Here is a 6,000-nt window from a genome sequence, read left to right as displayed (position 1 = left end):
AAAACCAGCCTTTCTGGTTTTCTATATAATTGACCTGTGTTCCTCCTAGGAGCTTCTAATTTGCAATCAAGATAAATTTCCCATTCATTCAGTTTTAATTGATTATTAGAGAGAGTGGGAAGGGATGTGCAAGAGAGAGAAGCATTGACATGAGAGAGAGACATTGATTGGTTGCCTTCGCATGGACCCTGACCAGGGCCGTGCGTGGATCGAACCTTCAACCCAGGTACATATTCTTGACCAGGAATTGAACCCGCAACCCCTTGGTGTTCAGGCCAAAGCTCCAACCCCTGAGCCACACTGACCAGAGCGGGATATCCATACTTCTGAAGGTTTGTTTTGTGCCAGACCATGTTCTAGACTTTTTGCCTGTATTAACCTCATTTAAACCTTGCCATAGCCTTATGAATTATTTCCATTTTACAGTTTAGGAAAGGCATGGTGAGTAATGACTAAACTCAACAACACATCTAGTAAGTGGCACAACCAGGATTTAAACTTTGACAGTTTGGCCCCTGAACCTGTTTTCTTAACTGCTATCCTGTACTGCCTCCTCTAGTCCATTTTCTATGTGTGGACGTATGTTTTCATTGCTTTTGGGAGTGGGTTTGTGTTCCTGTTACTAGTCCAGAGTTTGTGTGCCTGACTTTTGAAAGGCCAAAACTAAAAAAATCAGAGTTTGGAGTGAAGAAAGGTTTATTGATCAAGAAGGCACAAACTGAGAAGATGGGAGCCCTAGTAGTTTCTCAGATCTGTCTTATGAAAGTACAGTTCAGGCTTCTTTTAGGTCAGGGGAAGGAAAAGGAGAGGGGCAATCAATAGAACTGTTTTCCATCACTAGAGATTGTAGAATTTTATATAAATGGATTATACAGTATATACTTGGTGTGGCTTCTCAGCATAATTATTTTGAAAATCAACCATGTTGATGAGTGTGAGTCTGTAATAGTTTTTTTTTTTGGTTTGTTTTTGAGAGAGAGTGGGAGAGACAGAGAGAGAAAGAAACATTGACGTGAGAGAGAAATATTGATCAGTGCCTCCTTGACCAGGAATCAAACCCACAACCTAGGCATGTGCCCTGCCTGGGAATTGAACCTGCAGCCCTTTGGTGCACTGGATGATGCTTCTACCAGCTGATCCACCCAGCCAGAGCAGTTCATTGTTTTTTACTGCAAGTAGCTATACACCGAATTCCTCTACAGTAATTCCCCTTATTGTGGTTTCACTTTCTGTGGTTTCAGTTACCCATGATCAATCATGGTCCAAAAATATTAAGTGGAAAATTCCAGCAATAAACAATTCATAAGTTTAAAATTGAGCTCCGTTTTGAGTATGATGAAATCTTGCGCTGCCCTACTTTGTCCTGGTTGGGACATCAATAATTCCTTTGTCCACAGTATCCACAGCGTATATGCTGCCTGCCTTTTAGTCACTTACTAGCTGTCTTGGTTATTAGATTGACTGTTGCAGTATTGCAGTGTTTGTGTTGAAGTAACCCTTATTTTACTTACTGCCACATTTACATAACTTTTATTACAGTATATTGTTATAATTATTCTATTTTGTTATCTCCCACAGATAAGAGAAGACTGCTGTACCACCCTTTATTGATTTACCTGTTGATGGACTGTTGGGTTGTTTTATTATTTGTTACTGTTGTCAATCGCTTACTGTGCCTAATTTATAAATTAAACTTTATCACAGGCATGTATGTATCAGACAAAGCATAGGCTATCTAGGGTTCAGTACTGTCTGTGGTTTCAGGCATCCACTGGAGGTCTTGGAAGGTATCCCCCATGGATAAGAGAAGAATACTGTACCACCCTTTATTGATCCACCTGTTGATGGACATTTGGGTTGTATCCAGGTTTTGGCAATTACAGATAAAGCACTTATAAACAGTCTTTCGTGGCTTACACTTTCATTTCTCTTAGGTAAATACCTAGGAATGGAATGGCTGGGTGGTATGGTAAGTTTGTGTTTAATTAAAAAAAAACACCTGCCAAACTGTATTCAAAAGTGGTTTTACCATTTCACATTCTCACCAACAACATTAGACAGTTCCTATTGCTCCATACTCTTGCTAATAACACTTGCATTTTCCTAATGAATAATGATGCTGGGCATATTTTCATGTGCTTATTTGCACTGTGTATGTCATTGGTGAAGAGAGTGTTCAGATCATTTGTCCCTATTTTAAATTGAGTTTTCCATTGAGTTTTGAGAGTTATTTGTATATTCTGGATACAAGTTCATTTTCAGATAATGTGATTTGCATGTATATCCTTCTAGTACGTGGCTTTTATTCTGTTAACAAGAGTAGACATTAGTAATTTTGATGAAGTCCTGTTTATCACGTTTGTATTTTATGTATCATACTTTTACGTTTTATCTAAGAAATCTTTGTCTAAGCCAAGGCCACAGAAGTCTTCCCCTATGTTTTCTTCATGAAGTTTCATAGTTTCAGGTTTTACCTTTAGTTCTGTGATCCATTTTGAGTTAATTTTTGTACATGTTATGAGGTGTGGATGTTCAGTCATTCCAGCTGCATTTGTTGAAAAGGCTGCCCTTTCCCCACTGAATTGTCTTTGCACCTTTGTGGAAAATCAGTTGACTAAATATGTATAGGTATATTGAATGCTGACTTTTGAACATAATATATATTTTCATTTATTTGTCTTCTTTACATATCAGTTGATAACTTATTCCTAATTATTTCATATTTTCTGATGGCCCTGTAAATAACATTATTTTAAATTTCAGTTTTGATTGTTCTGTGAACATTTGTTCTATACAAGTAGTTGTTTTTGAGTATTGATCTGGTAACTCCTGTAACCTTCCTAAACTCACTTATTCTAATCATCTTTCTGTTTTCTAATTTCATTTCCAGATTAAGCATAGTGCCCTGGTTCATTTTAAGTTTAGATGTGAAGAACTGTGTAAATTTACAAATTGTAGTGCATCAGTACCTTGCCAGGAGTGGTATGTGGATTCCCCACCATTTTGTCTTCATTTTTCTTTAATGAAATACTAATATTCCTCATAACATGGAACCTTGAAATTTCAAGCTACCATTATTTAAATCGTTGAATTTATAGGCGATTTCAGGAAAGTAGTTCTGAGGAAAGAATTGTTTTGTTTCTCTAATGAGATTCTAAGTGTCTGTTCAAATTATATATGTCAGAAGGAAAATCAACTACCTTGATGATGGTTGTGGGAGGCTGAGGGAGAGTATTTGATAAGGACTTTGAGATTTGAGGCTTAAGCACTAACTACATGGATTATTGTGATTTACTGAGATGAGAAAGTTTTAGGAAGCAGTGGATTTGGGATTATCAATTCATCTTGGACATACTAGATTTTAGGCCTGTTTGCTGATTGTGTTAAGTGCTTATGTGTTTATTTAGAGGCCTGTAAATGAAGAAATATATTTTAGAGAGGTTAAAAACAGTCCTGAGGTCACACAGCTAGTTGTATATGTACAATAGAACTCAAACCCAGGGCCCTCTGACTCCAAAGCCAATGTGGTTATCCCTGTGCTGTGTTGTATCTTCAAGGCGAAAAACATGCTTGGCTTTGATAGTATTAAATATTGCCTGTGAGCTATTATAAAGAAATAGCAGCGTTTGCAAGCTCAACAGGACCAGACAGTTAACCAAGCCGGTTTATGTATAAGAGAGTGATGATATCTGTGGAGCTCTGCAAAGCCATGTCCTATCTGAAGGATTAGCTGCTAGTCAGCTCCAACAGATTGTTACCATGTGTGAATGTGGGCCCAGTATTGTCCGATGTGCTGTTTTTTTCTCAAGAGACTTCAGAAATCATGATTTTTATGTTGTCTTATTTATAAAGGTAGGCACAGATCTTTCAACACACTGTGTAGGCCAGCCTTGTGTGGGTTCGCTAAACAAACATGTGTTGGATTCTACCCAGTGGGGAACCTTTGGTAAATGCTGCACCTGGCCCTGGCTTCTGTGGCTTAGTTGGTCCTCTGTGGCTTAGTTGGTCCTCTGTGGCTTAGTTGGTTGAGCTTCATCTGGTGCACTAAAAGGTTGCCGGTGCAGTTCCAGGTCAGGACACATGCCCAGGTTGTGGGTTTGATCCCCTTTGGGGTGCATGCAGGAGACAACCAGTCCATGTTTCTCAAATCAATAAAAAATATATATTTTAAAAAGAGCTGCACCTGGTACACTGTGGCCACTGTGATAAATTTGTATGATGGGAAAAGGGTGGTAACTGCAATAAGCACATTACAACCTTTGAAATAGTACTGGTTGCTTAGTTTGAACATGGTGCTTAGTGAATTTGGTGTTTAAGCTCAGTTTTCATATGAGTCAGTTAATTATAGATGAGGGTGGAGAGAATTGCTCCCTGCAACATTTTGCCTCCTAATTGTATGCTTTCATTTGCAGGTAGGGCCAGTTGTCTGTTAATTTCTGAGTGAAACCTCAACCCAAGTGAGAAGAAACCTTCAAGGAACAGCTACTGACAGTGAGTCCTGCTGTCATCTCTATGCATAATATGAAATGTTTTCAACCCAGAGACAGCTGAGTGAGTGACTGTTGACAAGGAGTGGTGAGTCTGAATATCCCCACTGAATCCTTTCCTTAAAAAGAGGACTACTGCCCAGCTGGTGAGGTCAGCGGTTGAGCATCAACCTATGATCCAGGAGATCGTGGTTCGATTCCTGGTCAGCGCACATGGCCGGGTTGCTGGCTCGATCCTCAAATGGGGGGGGAGGGGTGCAGGAGGCAGATGATCAATGACTCTCTCATCATAGATGTTTCTCTCTCTCTCCCTCTCCCTTCTTCTCTCTGAAATAAATAAAGATATATTTAAAAAAAAAGAAAAAGAGGACTATTGCTCCTGTACATTCTTAGCATTTACTGTTAAATAGTAAGTTAACTTTTGTATGAGAATGACAACAGTCCAATTTAAGAGAATTCTTTGCCCCTAACAGTGTGCTTTATGTATGATTGCAGTTTCTCTTTCTTCTTCCATTGGGCACATCCTTTTCTTTGCCCCTGTTGTTTCCCTTTTTATTTCTTCCAACAGTCCAAATCATACCATCCTTTAAGGCCTGTCTCCTTGAAATATTTAGCTAACACTGTTGGGTGTTCATCCCATTTAAGGCTTCTCTGTTTAGTGACTTTAGAAGGTGAAATGAATTAAATAGACCAAGCCCCTGCCATCTTTTTACTGCATGGTTTGCAGATGACTTAGAGCTCTATATTTTCCCTTTACCTTGCTTGATCAACCTGAGGATTGAAACAAAAATGTGTCCTAGCAATCTTCCTTTGCATCCTCTTTAAAAAAAAAAAATTGGTGCCCATCAATCCACCAACAGTTTCTTAGAAATTACTGCTTTATTTATTGGAATTATTTTCACTTCCTCATTTCTCAACTCTCAATTTCCTCAATTCTCAACTTGTGGCATTACATTGGATATAGTAAGCTGCAGCATTAAAGGCATGCAAAAGACCACACAGCAGGTCACCAACTTCGCGAACAGAAGATGGCTATAAAACCAGATCATCTTTAAAGACATAGAATGGCTGAGCCCACAAAAACAACAAAACAGTTCCACCAAACAGTCCCCGAGTCCCAATCCCCATTGCCCCACCAACCCACCATCAGGTCCATCGTGCCATGCACATTTTGGATTGTTCATAGAGGAAGAATCCGAGTCCAAGAATCCAGACTCTGTCGTTAGACGTTTCAGAACCGATAGCTGAAGAAGTTACCACAGAAAAGTTGCATGAACGAGGAGGAAAAGAAGTAACAAGCCACTTGACAGCCCATCAAGTGATCCCGAACGTGCCATCCACAACAAATCTGTCTTGATACTAGAGTGATCCAAGAGGAAGATGAATGAACTACATGCAAACATGGGCAATCAGTTGAAGCTTCTTGATGCCAAGATGACATGATGAGATGAAGGTGGATAAACTCCAGAGAGATACTTCTTTTTGTTTTGTTTTTTTCTAAATATATCTTTAT

At 39.1% G+C, this 6,000-nt stretch overlaps 1 protein-coding gene across 3 annotated transcripts in view; it reads left to right on the top strand.

Annotated features, from left to right (window-relative positions):
* Positions 1-4,483: 4,483 nt before the first annotated feature.
* Positions 4,484-6,000, top strand: part of CDC42SE2 (CDC42 small effector 2) — a 60,723-nt gene continuing 59,206 nt past the window's right edge. For 2 of the 3 annotated variants that reach the window (XM_087816410.1, XM_016197091.2), the window contains exon 1: positions 4,488-4,575. The gene's annotated coding sequence lies outside the window, so the exon portion shown is untranslated. Of the gene's footprint in view, positions 4,576-6,000 lie in introns of all 3 variants that reach the window. The other variant, XM_087816411.1, reaches the window with a different exon arrangement.

This window comes from Miniopterus natalensis, chromosome 4 (assembly GCF_054644295.1).
Source record: "Miniopterus natalensis isolate mMinNat1 chromosome 4, mMinNat1.hap1, whole genome shotgun sequence".
Classification (NCBI taxonomy): domain Eukaryota; kingdom Metazoa; phylum Chordata; class Mammalia; order Chiroptera; family Miniopteridae; genus Miniopterus; species Miniopterus natalensis.
This window is presented reverse-complemented; position numbering and strand designations above follow the sequence as displayed.